Here is an 18,095-nt window from a genome sequence, read left to right as displayed (position 1 = left end):
GAAGGAAGGAAGGAAGGAAGGAAGGAAGGAAGGAAGGAAGGAAGGAAAGAAGGAGGAAGGGAGGGAAAAGACCACACCAGGTGACCAGCCTTCTTTCTGGTAATGAGCTTCCATTAACTTAGGTTGGTCATTGAAGAGCTAGTAGACATGCAGCCTGTCACTAGATTTATACTTAAAGTCTTTCTGTCTTGGTAGGATTTGGCAGAGTTTGCCATCCACTGGCATTGGCTTCCAAAATGCAGGATCACCTCCACACCCCAATGAAGCATCAAAGAGTGAATTTAGAGCATGATATCCTTGTTTGAAAAATAATCACTTCCACTTGCTAAAATTTGTAAAAAAAATCCAAAATTGCCTCTGTCCATTTTATGTCTTTGCACTGCATCCCAGCCAGTATCCTAGCATCAATTAATGAGTCCTTTGGTCTTTTCACATTCAGTTCCCATGTTTCAAAGTCTAGTCTTTGCAGAGAAAGTAAAATTAAAGATTTCCTAGCTATACATATGTGTCACAAATAAAGCTTTAATTATATTTAATAAGTCTTTATTGTGTTTCAATTAATACAAATTGAGTCTTAAATCATGTTTATTGAGGTTTATCAACTCTGTAATGAGTCATATTTCTGTAGCTGTTTTGAAATATCAGGAAAAGGTAAAACATACTTGACAACCATAATTAACCCTTAACAGAAGCTGGATTCTTTATATGCTAAGGAGTTTTGACCATCATCATATTTACCTTTTAATTCGACATAGCTTAATTTTTCTCCCTACTCCCATAATCATTTCAAGCATCTCAGAGTATGGGTCTAGTGATGAAATGTATGTTTGTCACCTCAGGACCAACGTAAGTTCAGAGAGGCCCATTATTCAGTTAACCATAGATTAACATTTCTTGCTTCAGTGATTTTCAAAAAACTGTCTACTAAGTTAGTAACAAGTTGAAATTTAAATTAGGGGAGATAATACTCTCACTGACAAAAAATCCCAAGACCCCCAATTGTGGAAGGATTTTTATAATAATGTACTCTTGCTGTCTAATGGTTTAATTTAGGCCAGATGAGCCACTGACAATAGTTTGAACTCAGGTGTTCTGTCTTTCTACTCATTGGGAATAGGGGCTTTCAGATTGTGTTGAGGAATGGTAGAGAGTAGAAAGAGGAGTCTGAGGACCTGAGTTCAAATTCTGATTCTGCCCCTTACCATATGTATGACTTCAGCCAGATCATTGCATTTTCTGTGTTTTGGTTTCTTCAGAATGAAAGAGTTGCTATCTATTGACCCAAAGACACCATTCCTAGGAACATATCCTAAACAGACTAATCATAAAAAGAAAAATCCTGTACAGCAAAATATTTATATGTATAGAGAGATTAGATATAGCCACTGCAATAGTTTTATGTTCTTTGACTGCATATTTGTTACAAAGGTCCTATTTTTTTCTTTTTAGGGGGAAGAGAGGTATGAGTGAAAGAAAACAAAAATTAGTTCTTGTTAAATGGAAAAAAAATTGTAGTAAGAAAGCTTTGGGCAGCTAGGTGGTGCAGTGAATAGAGCACCAGCCCTGAAGTCAGGAGGACCTGAGTTCAAATTCAGCGTCAGACGCTTGACACTTAAACTAGCTGCGACCTTGGGCAAGTCACTTAACCCCAATTGCCCTGCCTTCCCCTCCTCCAAAAAAAATAAGAAAGATTGACCACAATGAAGAGATTTGAGATATCAAAATCATTTCTCTATTTTTTTGTAGTAGTAGGGGAGGGAGAAGAGATTGGTGGAGAAATGCATATAATCTTAGACTTTTTTTGATGTGGTTAGTTTTGATGATTGTGTTTCTCTCTCTCTCTTATAAAGGGCTCTCTTATTCTTTGTTACAAGGTCTTGATCTCTGGGACAGTGAATAGAAAGGGAGATATTATGAAATATAGGTGATGTAGAACAAGATATACATATGTATGGGTGATGATATATATATGTATATATATATATACATATATACACACATATATATGGTGTTTCATTAGATGGCCTCTATGTTTCCTTCCTTCTCTAAAATTTTTAGTAAACTTACTTGGTAATGCAGCATTTTGCCATCCATTCTCATGATTGTTCTCTTTTCTAGATTATATCAAGTCAACTACAAGTCAGCAAGTATTCATTAACCACTTATTATGTGCCAGGCATTGTGTTAAGCCCTGGGAATATAAGGACAAGCAGAAAGAAAAGATAGTCTCTTCATTGAGGAACTTACATTCTAATGGGGAAGACAATTCAGAAAAGGAAATGAAAAGCAGAGGAAGAAGGGTACATGAAGGAATTCAGCTTGAAGACATGGTAGAGAAACTCTAGCATAGTGAGGAGTAGAGTGTGGAGAGGAAAAAAGGCATGGCTGTCCTGGGCCTCCACTTTAAAATAATGATTCTAGGAGGAACAAACCAATTAATTACTTAGAGAGAGAGACCACAGGGACAGAAGATACTTCCAATGAGTGAAGTTCAGAGGTCAGTGAGCTTCCAGGTGAGGAGATTTCTGGGGGCATTGTAGAGAAAGTCCCACAGAGTATAGTCTGTAGGAAAGGTGGGGAACTGCAACCTCTGGGCCACATGTTGCCCTCTAGGTCCTCAAGTGCATCTTGTTAACAGAGTTCAAACTTCATAGAACAAATTCCCTTAATAAATGGATTTGTTCTGTGAAACTTGGACTCAGTCAAAAGGCTGCACCCAAGGACCTAGAAGTCCACCTATGGCCTTCCAGGCTTCAGGTTCCCTACCCCTGATAGAGGAAGGAACATTCCTGGAGTATTGCAAATTGGGATATTCTTTCTTGGTCTGGCAGTTTGTGGGGTTCCAAATTATTGGTATTGGGTGGTGACAGAGGCAACCAGTATAGAGATTTCTTAAGTCCCTTCAAGTTCACAGACTATAATCCTTTCCTAGGGCTTTTTTGAACAGTGCTTTCTGAGAACATATCTTTGACATTTTATTTAGAGTCTTATGAGTTTCTGAAATAGCTTTATTCTTCAGATATTTATGTAATTTCAAATAACATTGATTAAATACCTAATATGAATGAATAAAAATAATATTTTAAATAAAATGCATTGTGTGTATTTCATGTGCTCTGAGCTGGGGATATGAAAATCAAAATATGAAGACAATCCCCGACCTCATGGATCTTATATTTGTACCGCAGGAGACATTGTACAGAGGAGAGTGGTGGCTAGAGAGGCATACCTTGGTTTGGAATTTACAAGGATAGGGAATAGAGAGGAGTAGATTGGCATGCCCTGTTCAGTAGTAATGGCAATATCGAATTAACAGTTTCTAGGCCTAAAGTGAAGGAATGGAGAGGTTGTATCTGGAAATGTCTATCTGGCAGCAAAGGAGCTGGTAAGAAGTTGGACAGGGAGTACAGTAAAGCATAATTGGAGCCAATCTACAGAAAGGAGAGTAGGAGCTATGGAACTGAAAGGGTTAAGACCTCAGGCATGGTCTCTGGTCACAGATGGCAAAAAGATGTCTGGAAATCATCTTGGAATGTGTAAATACATAAAAAACAGTGCCTAAGCATAGATAAGAAATATCCAGGAAATGGGATTCAGAAAGTGTTGAATTATTTAACAAAAAAAACAAAACAAAACAACGAATGCTTCTCCAGCAGATTATTGTGGTACCTGAAATCAACACCGTTATAAGCATTCTTTTGTGCTATGAAAACTTGTTATAATGAACATTTCTACCTGGGAAGGGTAACAAATTAATCTATTAGTGTCATTAATATTTTTGCATGGATTAATTAATCATATTAGCTAGTCAAGCAGAGAGCAGAGCCCTGAGGAATAGGGAGATGGGACAAATAAATCTTGATTGAGTGGATGGGACAGGTCTAAAATATAGGAAAAGCAAGATGGGGCATAGGGTGGAGTTTTATTATAGTGTTAGAATCACTAGGCTAGGGTCCAGAATTGAAGCACTAAAAGGGAAAAGTCAATATAAAGGAAGAGGTTGTTAGTATGTTTGGAGGGGGGAGGGGATTAAAAAACACACCACTACCTTGCTAAGTTTGCTTAGGGCTGACTGGTCTACCTTCCTCATCACAGTTTCTTGCATAACTATGGTCACTTATCAGCTATAACTATAAATCAAGAACAGTCATAAAGAATTAAAAACAGATATAACACACATATAGGCTCTGGACCAAGTCCCTAAACATATGTTTAGACTAGAGGTCAAGTCCCTAGAATTCAGCTAGCTCCATCTTCCCATCAAGGTTCTAGAGGTCAAATCCAAGGGGCTGGAATTCTCTAACACCATAGCTCACAAGTCCTCATCCATGATGTTTCCTCTCTAAAACTGATCTCTATTCAGTGTTCCCCCAATTTCATCTAACTAGGGATTATGACTTCAATATAACTTGGCCAACTGAGACCTCTTGACTATTATTGATAAGTAATTAATATCAATTAGCTTTTGCAAAGGTATACTTACTGAGAAGACATAGCAAGGCTCAAACTATAGAAACTTGAGAAAATTGGAGCCTCCTTCCTTTTACCATCTCAGGATGTACTCTAGACTTTCTCTAGCATCTATCTACTTTCTATCCTAAAGGCTCACTCCCACCCTGGGATTTACATAGTGGAAGGACCCCTCCCTCTCATGTCTCTGCCTCTGATTGGATCGCTTCTTCTAGAATGTCCATTTAAAATGCATTCCCACATCAGCCATGTTTCATTCTTCTCTAGGAGACACTCTCTCCTTTATCTAACAATCCCCCTTCTTTACATACTAACTTGCAAACTTTCATCATTCTATTATATGTTTTCTTTCCCATTAGATTGTAAGCTCCATGAGGGCAAGAGTTGTCTCTACTTGTTTTCATAACACTTAGCCCAATACCTACTTCAACAAGTGCTTATTAAGTGTTTGCTTGACTGATTTGTTGATTGACCTTTGGCCCTGGAGAGAGTGATCTCAAAATTAAAAATAGTTGCTGTGAAACATTCCTATACCAAGTTCACTCTTAGATGCAGCACAGCCAATAAAGGAGCCATTCCTACCTCTTGACAGCAGGGTATTCACTACTACGCTAAGTCAAGTGGCTCTTTAGGGATGGCTCCTTCCCAGGACTGGTTGATGTGACTAATGGAAGACTGCTTTCCGCTACTAGTCCTCAACCTTGAAGTGGTTCTTCCACCATCTGAAGCTCACAATGTCAGTCCAACTTGGTTCATTCTGTCTCTGATGTTCATTCACCAAAGATCATTAAAGAATAAACACAATACACAGAACAAAATAAAAACACCATTTATTAATGGTCACATGGCAACCAAGTCCCAGTGACTTTATTCACCCAGAGGTTTCTGGTATTATCTTTTTGCTTTGCTCAAAAGTCACAAGGCAGAGAGAGTTTCTTCAATGGAGTCTTTTTATTTATACTCAGTTCTAGTTTACCAGTCAAATAAGAGACTATTATCATTCAGTAAACCAATAGAATAACATCACAGAATATTCTGATTTAAGGTTAGGGCACAGGGCCCCTTCTCTGCATAACACCAAAAATTCTGGAAACAATGTCAGAAACCTCCATGTAGGTATACAGCAAGTAGGGGAGGATAGCCCGTGCTCCAAGGACTGGATGGCCAAAAAACTAGTCCATCCTGTTACATGGAGGGGTCTTCAATACTTAATTCTATTTTGTTTCAAAATGTGTGGTTTTCATTCCCAGCAGATTTAAGTACCTAATGATGTTTTGATTGAGCTTATATTAAAATTGGCTTCCATTCTCTTAGCATACCTCAAACTGATTATAAGAAGAGGCAGCATATACCAGGTAAATACCAGGATATTTGCTCAGTGACTGAAGTCAGCCTTTCTGGAATTTAAGTATATGAATAATCTATATGTACAAAGTTGAAAGTTGATTCTAACATTTTAATTATACATGCATGCAAGAAATGTACACATGGATAATGAACTATATTTTTAGTTAAAGCACTGAGAACTATTGCTGACTCCACAAAATGTCAAATGAATTTATAATGAAAAATTCAGTCAATCATTTGGATATTTTCAAATATCTACTATTTGACATCATGTAATCAAATATTTGCTCATTTCACTAAATTTTTAATTTACTCTTCATCTAGAATGGTATCGATTTTTCCTTCTCTAGGTACCCACTTATAAGCCTTCTATTTTTCTTTTAATGAAAATCTATTGAAGAAGTTGTCTATACCTACACCTGCTCCCACTTTCTCACCAATTATCCCCTTCCAAACCCCTTGTGATTGTATTTTCTTCATAAAACTCTATCAAAATTATACTCTTGAAATTCACTAAAGATTTCTTTGGGGGGGGGCAAGGGAGGCAAATTAATAATACATCCTTTCTCATTCCCCTTGAACTAGGTTAAAATTTGATACTATCTCCTTCTTGAACTTTTCTTCTTCCTTGGAACTATGCTGATTTCCCCTTACTCTCTGTGTCATGATTTTTTTGATACAGCTTTTGATCGATTTTATTTTTGGCCCCTAAATTCAGGGTTTTCCTAAGGATTGGTCTTTAAGACACCTGTTGTCTAAACTTTTTCCCTTAGAGAACTTATTTCTCTTTAACTTCACAATTCACCTGTTTTATAATGATTCTTAAATATTTGTATTGACTCTGTTCTTTTATCCAGGCTTGAATCCAAAAATTTTCATTGACCTCGATCATATTTCTATATGAATGATCTTTTTTTGCTTTCTACTTATGTAGCTGAGATTGAATCCATAATCTATTCTCCAAAATTGACTCTCCTTCACAATCTCTCACTTCCTATCAATAGTACTGTTCTTAATTTAGGTCTTAGTACTTTTCATCTCTTTTATTTTCTACATCTAATCAGAGATTAAATCTTGTTGATTTAGCCTTTTAAATGTTTTTATACTAGTCTTTTCTGTCCTATTGTATCATGGGAGACCAGGATGCCACCTCATAGTTTATAACTTACAATGGCCTACTAATTATTCACCCCAGGTACCCTCTGCACTATTTTATCTTCCACAATTGTGTTAGTTTTCCTAAATCACATATTTTCAGGCTGTCATCAGACTTTTTCTCAAACATAGGTCATACTCATTGCCTACAGAATGAAGTCTAAGACCCTCTGCCCAGAATTCAAGGTTGTCAGTAACCTGAAATCTCTACCTTTATAACTTTAAATTCTGCTAGAACCTAATGAGAGTTCTCAGTTCTACCTATACAAATCTATTCACTGTCCCACAAATATTTCACATTATTTCCTTACTCTAAACTTTTACTTAAGCTAGTTCTCCTTCTTCTCCTTCTGTACCTAGGTTACCTTTTTTTCCTCCTCACTATCTAAACCCTACTTATATTTCAGGGTCAAGCTAATCCAATCTCACAATAGAGACCATTCCAGTAACCTCCAAGTCACAGAGATTCCTCCTTTGTGATTTCCTCAGGGATTTAGCAAATGAACTTTCTTTTTTTTTTTAAAGCAATTGGGGTTACGTGACTTGCTCAAGGTTACATGGCCAGTTATTTTTCTGTGGGTGCCAAGTATCTGAGGCTGGAACCAATCCCGGGTCTCCCGATGCTGGGGCTGGCACTCTTACTCACTGTGCCACCTGGCCACCCCTAGCATATGAACTTTTGATACTTAATTATATATTGTACTTTTGCATCACTTTTGTAACTTCAATTCCTGGAGGTCATAAACAACATCTCATATTTATTTTGAATCCTATATCAGAGTATAACTCAGTGATTTACTTACAGGAAGCATTTAACAAATAAATTAAATGAATGAATTTCAATTATGATGTCTAATTCTTGATCTTTGGTGTATGTATGTGTGTATTTTATATATGTGTATATATACATACATATATACTGTGCACACACACACACACACATATATATATATATATAACACATATTTATCTCTTTTATATATGTAGAGATGATGGATAGATAGATAATAGATGATAGATTGATAATAGATAGATGAATTACTGTGGTGTTTATTTTTCTTTTTGACAAATCTGGACAAGTTTCCATTCTGAACTCTCTGAATCTGTTATATGTGTGGGATCATTCCTGTTCTCCTTTGGGGACACCTTCTTCCTGTTCCTCATTTGTGTGTTTTTGTGGTGGACACCTGGAGAAAGATCTGTTCATGTCCATGTGGCTTGGTACTGTGGATCACACCGCCTCCTCATGAGTTGGGCATCAGCTCCCTGCTTAGAAAATTACCTTATGTCCTCTAATCCAAAGCTACCAAGTGCATTTCCCTTAGTAGGATTTGAAGAACAAATTCTATCCTGGTCCACATATGAAGAATTTAACTACAAAAATTCAAGAATGAAGAACATTAAACAAGAATAAGTAAAGATATGTTCTTTAGTCCATTGCTTATCAAGAGATATTACATAGCCTTTTTATAAACTAGATTTTGACTTGAAAATATTCCTAAAAAATGACTTCTAAAAAATTTATACAGGTGAATATGAATCATTGATGCAAATTACATTGATGAAAAATACAAGATTTTTCCCTATCTGGGCCAGTCTTAGAACTCACATAGCTATTATCTGTATTCTGCTTATGTAAAGTATATTTTCTTGTACCCCTAAAATATATTTACTTTCAACTGGTGTTGGCTTTATGGATAGGAGAAATGGATTTGGAAGGCAGAGAAAACCCCTACTACTTTAAATTATCTGACCCAGTCACCTGATCCTGAAATTACTTCTTTACTCCTTTGGATTAAAAATGTTGATGTCCCATGAAAATTCAGTAGGTTCCTGAAAGGGTTAATATGCTATTTTAATTGATTAATTAACTATGACCAATATTATTCATACAATATTTTCCCCCACAGAGATAGCACTGTTTGGTGTATAGAGAGAGAGCCAAACTTAAAGCCAAGAAAACCTGGATTCAGTCCTTTCTCTGACACACACATTGGCTAAGTGATCTTGGTGAGGTTACTTAAACTCTTAATGTTCTAAGCAACTTTCCAAGACTATAAAATGCAGAGACAAGTCTCATTCTTCATTAGTAGAGGGACTTTCCTCACCTTGGAATTCCTTATAGCAATGACATTTCAGGTCCAGTCTCTCTATCCCTTGTTTCATAATTATCCTATGAGATAGATAGCATCCATTTTAAAATCACCATATTATATATGAGAAAACTAAAATTACTTGTCCAATGTTACATAGCTTGTAGCAAGGCTAACACTTAAAGCTAGGTAGCCTGAGTTGAAATGGACATTTTGAATGGACATATACTGGAGTATATTTATTCTACTATATCTCATAACCTCTAGTACAATCACTTAGCAAGACTTAAAGGACTAAGACAAAGGACAGATTATTGTTATTATTATTTTATAGAGAAGAAGCTATTCAAATTGTCTAGAACTTGAGTTAATGTCCTTGGCAGCAAGTTTGTGTGACATTTGGTATAGCTATAGGTTAGAATGAGGGCATTGGGTGTTCTATGGGAAGTCTTGGGGTTGAGGATATTACAACAAAAAAAAGAGTCCTGTTGGATGATGTAATGGTAATGTAAATGGGATCCCATTCATTAATAGGCTCATGTGACCGACTTAAGTCATATGGAAGCCTAAGTCACATGATTTTGAGTTACATCAAGCCTGTGGTAGGAGGAGCTTCTGAATGGATGGAGCAGGAAGGGTGGTGCAGAGCCCAGAGGAAGCTGATCAGAGCAGTTAGAGCTGAGGTAGAAAGAGGAAGCAGGCAGCGAGCTGTGAGTGTTTGCTTATGGGAAGATCCTACCTGGGGGATGGCTTGGGGATGGTAGTGTCCCCTGAATTGTTATTAGGTATAGATTTCTTTGTTGCTATGATGGGCTTGGCTTTTTGGTGTTGGGGTTTGACTTTCTTGTGTTTGAATAAATGTCTTGGTTTTGTCCTCTATGTGCAAAGTCTTTTATGTTATGCAATTCAGAATTACTCTAGCATATTCATAGCCACTATAGGTACTATGAATATTGCATTGGTGCTACAGATGACTAAAGTCAAATTGGCTCAACTATTCTGTAGTTTTTCCTAGGTCTGGTCTAGGTCTAGATCTGCTCAAGCCCCTATCTCTGCCTGTTCTCTATTCTGATTAGGATGTAAAACCAAAGCAAAACAAAACAAAAATTTGTCAGTTTATAGCTAGAGCATGATAGGATAACTCTCAATCAATCAACAATGGAACCTGGTCCTAAACTTCCTCCATTCTATGTATCCTTAGTAATTTGAATATCCAAACATAACTGACAGGAGGTGAAAGACAGTCAAGAAGGAAGGAGAGGTCCTATCCTGGAGTTTGGTATCAGGAAATATGGAGGACTATGGTGATGTATCAAGCATACACTACTCAAGTGCTATGGGAGAGAGGCACAAATAATATTGCTTCATCATCAATCTAAGTGGGATAAAGTCTGAGAACAGCTGAGTGGTAAAGAAAGAAGGATTCCCATGATATCCCCATGAATTTTGAGGTTGTACAGTCCATTATTAAGTTGGAAGACACAATAATAAAAGGTATGTTTTGGTGTTGTTTTTTCTTTTTGGTAGTCAATTGTTTTGTTTTGGTTTCAGTTTTTTGGTTTGTTTGTTTGGTTTTGAGCCATTCAAAAAAATTTTTTTCCCGAGATTTTTCCAATATGGACCCAGATAGTATTATCCCATAGGATCAATGATTCCCTTACAGGGTTGGGATATTTATTGACTTTTTCTCCTTCATTTTCAACTTTTTATTTTTCCCTACCCTTGAAGAAAGTGAAGTAGAAAATGGGGAGTGATTATAGAAGGGAGATCAGAACTTACATGTATAATGGAACAATTGAACAATGTCAGTGCTACATAAGATTTGACTAATGAGAAATGGAAGAATCACTAAACTGGGAATGCTTGCCTGGGAGTCACAGAAGTTGAGTTCAAATACTCACTCAGCCACTTGCTCTGTGTGACCTTGCTCAAGTCAATTCATCTCTGTGGACCTCAGTTTCCTCATCTGTAAAATGAGGGGTTTAACCAGATGATCTATAACCTCCCTTCCAGCTTGAAACTTATAATTCTATGACCCTACCTTTCCATAAGTAATTTACTATTGACACTTTGGTAGCATTTCTTCTCCAATTCCCTGTGTTTTTATGGATGGGAATGTGATTATTTTCTGAAGTACACTAACTCTCTTCATATAACTTGCTATTATGCAAGAATTTAGCTTCTAGCTCATTTCCATTTTTATAATAATTTCTGCTTTAAAAATGATTTCTAAAAATACTTTGTTGTTTATTGTGTTGACTGTACTGATTTTTATCATGAGCTGCCTTGGGCAATGTATGACAAGGGCCCATATAAAGGCTATTTTATTGTAATCTAAGTAAGGATTTCAGATGGGCATTGGTTAATTATGGGCTATATTTGCCACATGCCTAACACTTTTTAGTTATTTTCATTCATGTGACCAACAGTCAGTAGGATCCAGCTCCATTTAACCACAAGTGATTGACACTATGATTCCTGTAAATCATGAAGAGTGGTGTTGCAGTCAGTCTGTTGGAAGTCAATAGTATGGCTTAAATTGTTAAATTCCTTAAAAAGTTTTGATCCTTTTTCCATTTCTATCATTCTTTTCAGTATGGGAACCCCAAGTTTAGAAGTTCCCTTTACAAACACAAATCAGCAAGTCCTTTTGCAACACTTTGTCTTGAAGAGATACGGTGGGGGAAACAGGGAAATTACGACTCACCCAGGGCCACAATGAGTATACCTCAGGGCCAGGGTTTATACCCAACTCTTACCAATTCTAAAGTGTAATATGGACCATGCGTGACTCAGACTTCTCTAAGGTTCAGTACTGGGGTGAAATGATACCTCTGTAGGTCATTTAGCAGTTAATAGAAGGAACCTTATCCATAATAAAGTAAGGTCAATTACAAAGAATATGAGATTGAGATTGATTTTATTGTGTATAGCTTCTCTTTTCTGTGCTGTCTAATATGGTCTGTGGTCTGCTGGTCAGAAGTCTGAGGAAAGAACAAGTAACTCTTGATTCTCTAGATTCGAACTTTTATTTTTTTTTCTTTTTCTTTCTTTCATTCTCCCTCCCCCCACCCCCACCTGCCTTAGCCTATAAGTGAAGCTGTGACGATTCTTGAGTCATTATCATGAACCAATTACATTTTCACGTTGGTTGCAAGACCTTTAGAAGGAAAAAAAGATGACTATCCTGAATAAGTTAGGGCCTTAGGATATTGTTCCTACCACAAAAGGGAAGCCTTTCAACCTTTAGACAACACTAGCTCAGTATAGTATTTACCTTGGGCTAAATAGACCCATCAGCAATGATTTGGACTTTTTCCTTTCAGTGAGAAGTTCTGGGGCCACATTTGTAGGGGAAGATATTTCTGATCATAAGGATATTGGGGATGAAAAGCATGTTGGGAGATGGTAATTTGAATTTAATTAGTTTCAATAAGCATTTAATAAGCATATAATTTGGACAAAGCTTTGTGCTAGGCACTGGTAATATAAAAAATGAAAAATATCACAATTCATCACCTCTAAGAGGGTTGCATGATACTAGGAGAGACCAAGAAGGTATACAAATAAGCACAATGCAAAATCAAAAATGCCTAAACAAAGAAGAAATATGGACAAAACAACCAAGGTGAATTTGAGTAAGGTAGTGGCCATTTTTCCCTGGAAGGGATCAGAGAAATCTCCATGGAGGAAAAGATATAGGATTTGGGTCTCAAAGAAAGAGGCTAATCCAACAGATGGAGATGAAGGGATATTGTAGGTAGCAAAGCTAGTGTAGCAATCTATATAGAGACAAAATATTATACAAAGCAATAAGAGAACCACTAGTTGTTTAGATTCGCTAGAACAGAACACATATAGGGTACTAGTGTGGGGAAAAAATATGGAAAAGTAAAGTTTACCCTGTCAGGCTGACAAAAATTGGACATAAGGGTTGCTTACCTATTGGGAAATAACTGAAGAAATTATGGCATATAAATGTGATTGAATATTTTTATTGTACCATAAGAAATGACAAAATGGACAATTTTAGAGATAACTAGGAATTCTTTTTTTATTTTTGTTTTTTTTTTCATTTTTCTAATGCTTTATTAACTTCTGATTTACATCATTCATTTCCACTGATTTTAGTTGCAAATTTTCTCCCCGTCTTTCCCCTACCCACTGCCCCAAAATAGCAGTTGCACAGTATAACCCCTACTCCAATTTGTTCTCTCCCATATTTTCTCCCATACTGCTTTCAAATTTTCCAGTGGATCTCTATGCTCCAGTGCCTGTATATGATATTTCCCAATTACATATAAAATAGTATTAATAATAGTATATATATATATATATATATATATATTTAAACATATAATTTTAAAACTTTGAAATTCATTCCCTTCCTCCCTTGTCACCCATCCTTACTAGGAAGATAAGCAGTTCAGTATAGGTTGTATATGTGAGGTTAATGCAAAATATTAACATAGTAGATATATTGTAAAAGACTGACTATATTTCCCTCTCTCCTATCCCACCTCCCACTTGTTCTATTCTCTACTTTGATCTCATACCTTTTCAAAAGTAGGGGCTTTCAACTTCCCTACCCCCCCAGCATGCCCTCCTTTCCATTATCCCCCCCTCATCCCCTTCCCCCCTACTCTCCTGTAGGGTGAGAAACCCTATTTAGTGTATATTTCATTCCCTCCCCAAGCCAAATTAAATGAGAACAAGGTTGACCCATTCCCTTTTTCCTTCCTATTCTTCCCCTCCATTGTCATCATTTTCCCTTACCTCTTCTATATGAGATAGTTTACCCCATTCTGTCTCTCCCCATCTCCTCTCATTATATTCCTCTCTCACCTCTTAATTTCACCTTTTAAGTATCATCCCTTCCCGTAAAATTGGTCCTGTGCCCTCTATCTATATATACCTGTAAACATATATACACACATTCACATATGCATTCATATGCCCATATACCCTCATATAGACATATATATATATATATATATGTATATATATATTTCTATTCCCTTCAACTATTGTCATACTGAGAAAAGTTTCATCAGTTACAATTATTGTTTTTCCATGTAGAAATGTTAATAGTTCAACTTTGATAAGTTCCTTATGATTTCTTTTCCCTGTTTACCTTTTCATGCTTCTCTTGCTTCTTGTATCTGAATGTCAAATTTTCTATTCAGCTCTGGTTTTTTTCATCAAGAATGTTTGAAAGTCCTCTATTCCACTAAATGACCATATTTTCCCCTGAAATATGATAATCAGTTTTGCTGGATAGGTGATTCTTGGTTTTAATTCCAGCTCCTTTGACCTCCAGAATATCACATTCTAAGCCCTTCGATCCCTCAGTGTAGAAGCTGCCAGATCCTGGGTTATCCTGATTGTGTTCCCACAATATTCAAATTGTTTCTATCTGTCTACTTGTAATATTCTCTGCTTGATCTGTGAATTTCAAAACCTGGCTATAATATTCCTAGGAATTTTCTTTTTGGGATCTTTTTCAGGAGGTGATCTGTGGATTCTTTCATCCTCTATTTTGCCCTCTGGTTCTAAAATATTGGGGCAGTTTTCCATGAGGATTTCTTGAAGGATGATTTCTAGGTTCTTTCTTTGATCATGGCTTTCAGGTAGTCCAATAATTTTTAAATTATCTCTTCTGGATCTAATTTCCAGGTTGGTGGTTTTTCCAATGAGATATTTCACATTGCCTTCTATTTTTTTTTTCATTTGTTTGATCTGTTTAAGAGCATTTGATTTCTCATAAAGTCATTAGCTTCCATTTGCTCCAATATAATTCTGAAGCAATGATTCTCCTCAGTGAGTGTTTGAGATTCTTTTTCCATCTGGCAAATTTGGCTTTTTAAGGCATTCTTCTCCTCATTGCCTTTTTGAGCCTCTTTTGCCATTTGAGTTTGTCTATTTTTTAAGGTGTGATTTTCCTCAGTCAGGCTGACTCTCATTTCATAATTTTCTTGCATTGTTCTCATTTCTCTTCCCAAATTTTCCTCCACTTCTCTTATCTGCTTCTTAAGGCCCTCTATGGCCTGTAACCAGCTTGTATTTTCCTTTGAAGCTTTTTTTTTTTTTAAAGCAATAGGGGTTAAGTAACTTGCTCAAGGTTACACGGCCAGTTATTTCTGGGTGTGGTGCTGAGTATCTGAGCCCGGATTTGATCCAGGTCATCCCGACACTGGAGCCAGTGCTCTTACTTGCTGAGCCACCTGGCCGCCCCTCCTTTGAAACTTTTGATGCAGGAGTTCTGACTTCACTGTCTTCCTCCTGTTCCATGCTATGATCCTTTTTATCCCTAAAATAGGAGTCTAATGTTGGATTCTTCTGTCCGCTTTGTTTTCTTTGCCTGGTCATGTCGCCCCTCAGTCACTTGACCCCTGGGCTTTTTGCCACAGTAGGACTCTGCTACCAGACAGGGGAGCTTTGTCCCAAACGCTGGGATTTTTTTAACTGCCAGAGGTATTAGTTGGGTGCCCTCTTTGAAGCCTCTACATGCTCTGGCAAGCTGGACACACACCCCAGGACCTCCACCCTAGAGCGCAATCCAGATCCACCAGATTAAAGCAAGAGCAATATCCCCCTCATACTTGTTGCTTCCTCCCCCTACACTCTGCAGACCAGGAGCTGAAGTTGCCACGTGGGGGTGGCTGCACAGCTGCAGCTGCTCAGTGGCTTCTCGCCTTGGGGGCAAAAGCCAATGCACTCCCAACTTCTGGGTCCTAAAGTCCACAGTGCACTGACCTCTCACTTTGTCCTTAGCATCTATGTGTTGACAATTCTGGAAACTGCAACAGCTGTTGGTGTTCTGGAGTCCCTCCAGCCTCCAACTGGTCAGGCCTGCCCTGGGGCTAAAACCTCAGCATGGAGCTGGGCTCGGCTTCCAGAGCGCTGTGCTGGCCAATTCCTGCCAGCCTGCTTGGCTGTCCTCAGTGGAAGTTTAGCTTCTCTGTGTAATTTTGTGGGTTCTGTAGCTTCAAAGTTTGTTCAGAGTACCCTTTTACATGAATTGGGGAAGGTGGAAGCCAGAGTCCCCCGGAGGACCTGCTTCTACTATGCCCTCTTGACTCTCTTAAGGACTTCTATAAACTTATGTGGAATGAAGTAAGCAGAGCTAGAAGAAGTATTTATACAGTAACAATTACATTATAAAAGTAAATAACTCTAAACCACTTTAGAACTGATCAATGTATGGGGTGTCTAGGTGGCGCAGTGAGTAAAGCACCAGCCCCAAAGTCAGGAGGACCCAAGTTTGGTTCCAGCCTCAGACACTTAACACCCATAGAAAAAATTACTAGCTGTGTGACCTTGGGCAAGTTATTTAACCCCAATTTCCCTCCAAAAAAGCAAAAGAAAAAAAAAAGAACTGATCAATGTAATGTTAAACCATGAGTCCAGAGGTCTGAAGATGAACCATGTTACCTATCTCCTGACAAATGTGATAGATTTAAAATGCATAATTGGACATCCTTTTCAGTCATGGCCAATGTGGGAATTTGTTTTGCTGGGCTACACATACTTATGATGAGGGTTTTATTTATTTTTTTAAAGTGTTACTTTAGCCATCTCCCAACATGCTTTATTTCATCCCCAATATCCTTATGATCAGAAAAATCTTTCCCTACAAATGTGGCCCCAGAACTCCTCACTGAAAGGAAAAAATCCAAATCATTGATGATCGGTCTATTTAGCCCAAGGTAAATACTTTACTGAGCCAGTGTTGTCTAAAGGACAGAGGGCTTCCCTTTTGTGGTAGGAACAATATCCTAAGTGTTTTAAAAAAGTGTTTTAAAAGGTGTTTAATGAGGATCAAATGAAGTAGATTATAAATCCTTGCAAAAATAAACAAAAAAATCAATTTACATGCCAGGCGGTGAACTCTGTCCTGTCTCCTATAATTGATAAGGACCCCCTTGAAGCCTTTTGAGGATGTAAATGACATGGTACTACCTGCACTGGAAAGGTTATATTTTTATTAGAAAGGATACAGATTGGAGAAAGAGGGACCAAATATGAGGCTATTATAATGGCCTAGTGGTAATCTGAATGGAGATAAAATGAATAGTGTTAGAGACAATGTGAAGGCAGAACTGAAAGTACTTGACAAGTGAAAGGGTGAAAGATGTGGATGAGTAACAGATAACTCTGAGTTTCTAACCCTGGAGGAGTGGTGGGATTGTGGTACCATCAACAAAATGTTGGGAAGTTGCGAGGAGGACAGGGTGTAGGGAGGAAGATGATGGGTTCTATTTTGCATATGTTGAGTGCAAGATATGAGTGGATAAGTTTAGCTGACAGTTAGATATGTGGGACTTGAAATCAGGGGACAGTTTGAGGCTTGATATAGAAATTTGAGAGTAATCTATATAAACTATTAATTAAAAATCATTGGAATGGATGAGAATACCAAGGAAAAGTGTGAAGAAAATAAATGGCCAAAGAGAAAGATTTAGGAGAAAAAGAATGATGAGCTAGTAAAGTAGATTATAGGTCTCCTACAGGTTAGAAGAGAAAGACTAAGGAATGGGGGCAAAGACAATACGATCGACCAATTAAATTTTTAGAAGAATTAAACAATTGGGTATGTAAAATTAGAATAGTAAGGATGGGAATATTTTAGTCCATAGAGTATCTAATACTTCATATGGATATTCAAGTCATAAGATCATAGACATAGAGATGGAAGGAACCTTAGATTAAAGATCATTTAGTTTAACCCCCTCATTTTACAAATGACTAACTGTGGCCTAAGGTGGTGAATTGCCCAAGGTTTCACTGATAATAAGGCATCAGAGGTGAGATTTTTGGAACAAAGATCCTCTAATTCCAGAGGCAATGCTATTTCTACTGCAATAGTCATGTTTCCATATACATTGCTGGAAATATATATTCCTTGATACTGAAGGAAGACAGAGAGAGGGAGAGACAGAGAAACACACAGAGAGAGACAGAGACAGAGAGAGGGAGAGACAGAGAGAGAGAGAGAGAGAGAGAGAGAGAGAGAGAGAGAGAGAGAGA

General features: G+C 37.4%; 1 long non-coding RNA gene across 1 annotated transcript in view; it reads left to right on the top strand.

The window, feature by feature from the left end:
- Nucleotides 1-18,095, top strand: part of LOC138145020 (uncharacterized) — a 167,473-nt gene that overhangs the window by 106,965 nt on the left and 42,413 nt on the right. The window lies entirely within an intron of this gene.

The sequence above is a fragment of the Petaurus breviceps genome, unplaced genomic scaffold (genome assembly GCF_028583685.1).
Source record: "Petaurus breviceps papuanus isolate PSGF00001 unplaced genomic scaffold, PetGlider_PUasm1.0 90723, whole genome shotgun sequence".
Classification (NCBI taxonomy): Eukaryota; Metazoa; Chordata; class Mammalia; order Diprotodontia; family Petauridae; genus Petaurus; species Petaurus breviceps.
Note: the sequence above shows the minus strand (reverse complement) of the source record. Positions and strands in the feature narration are given on the sequence as shown.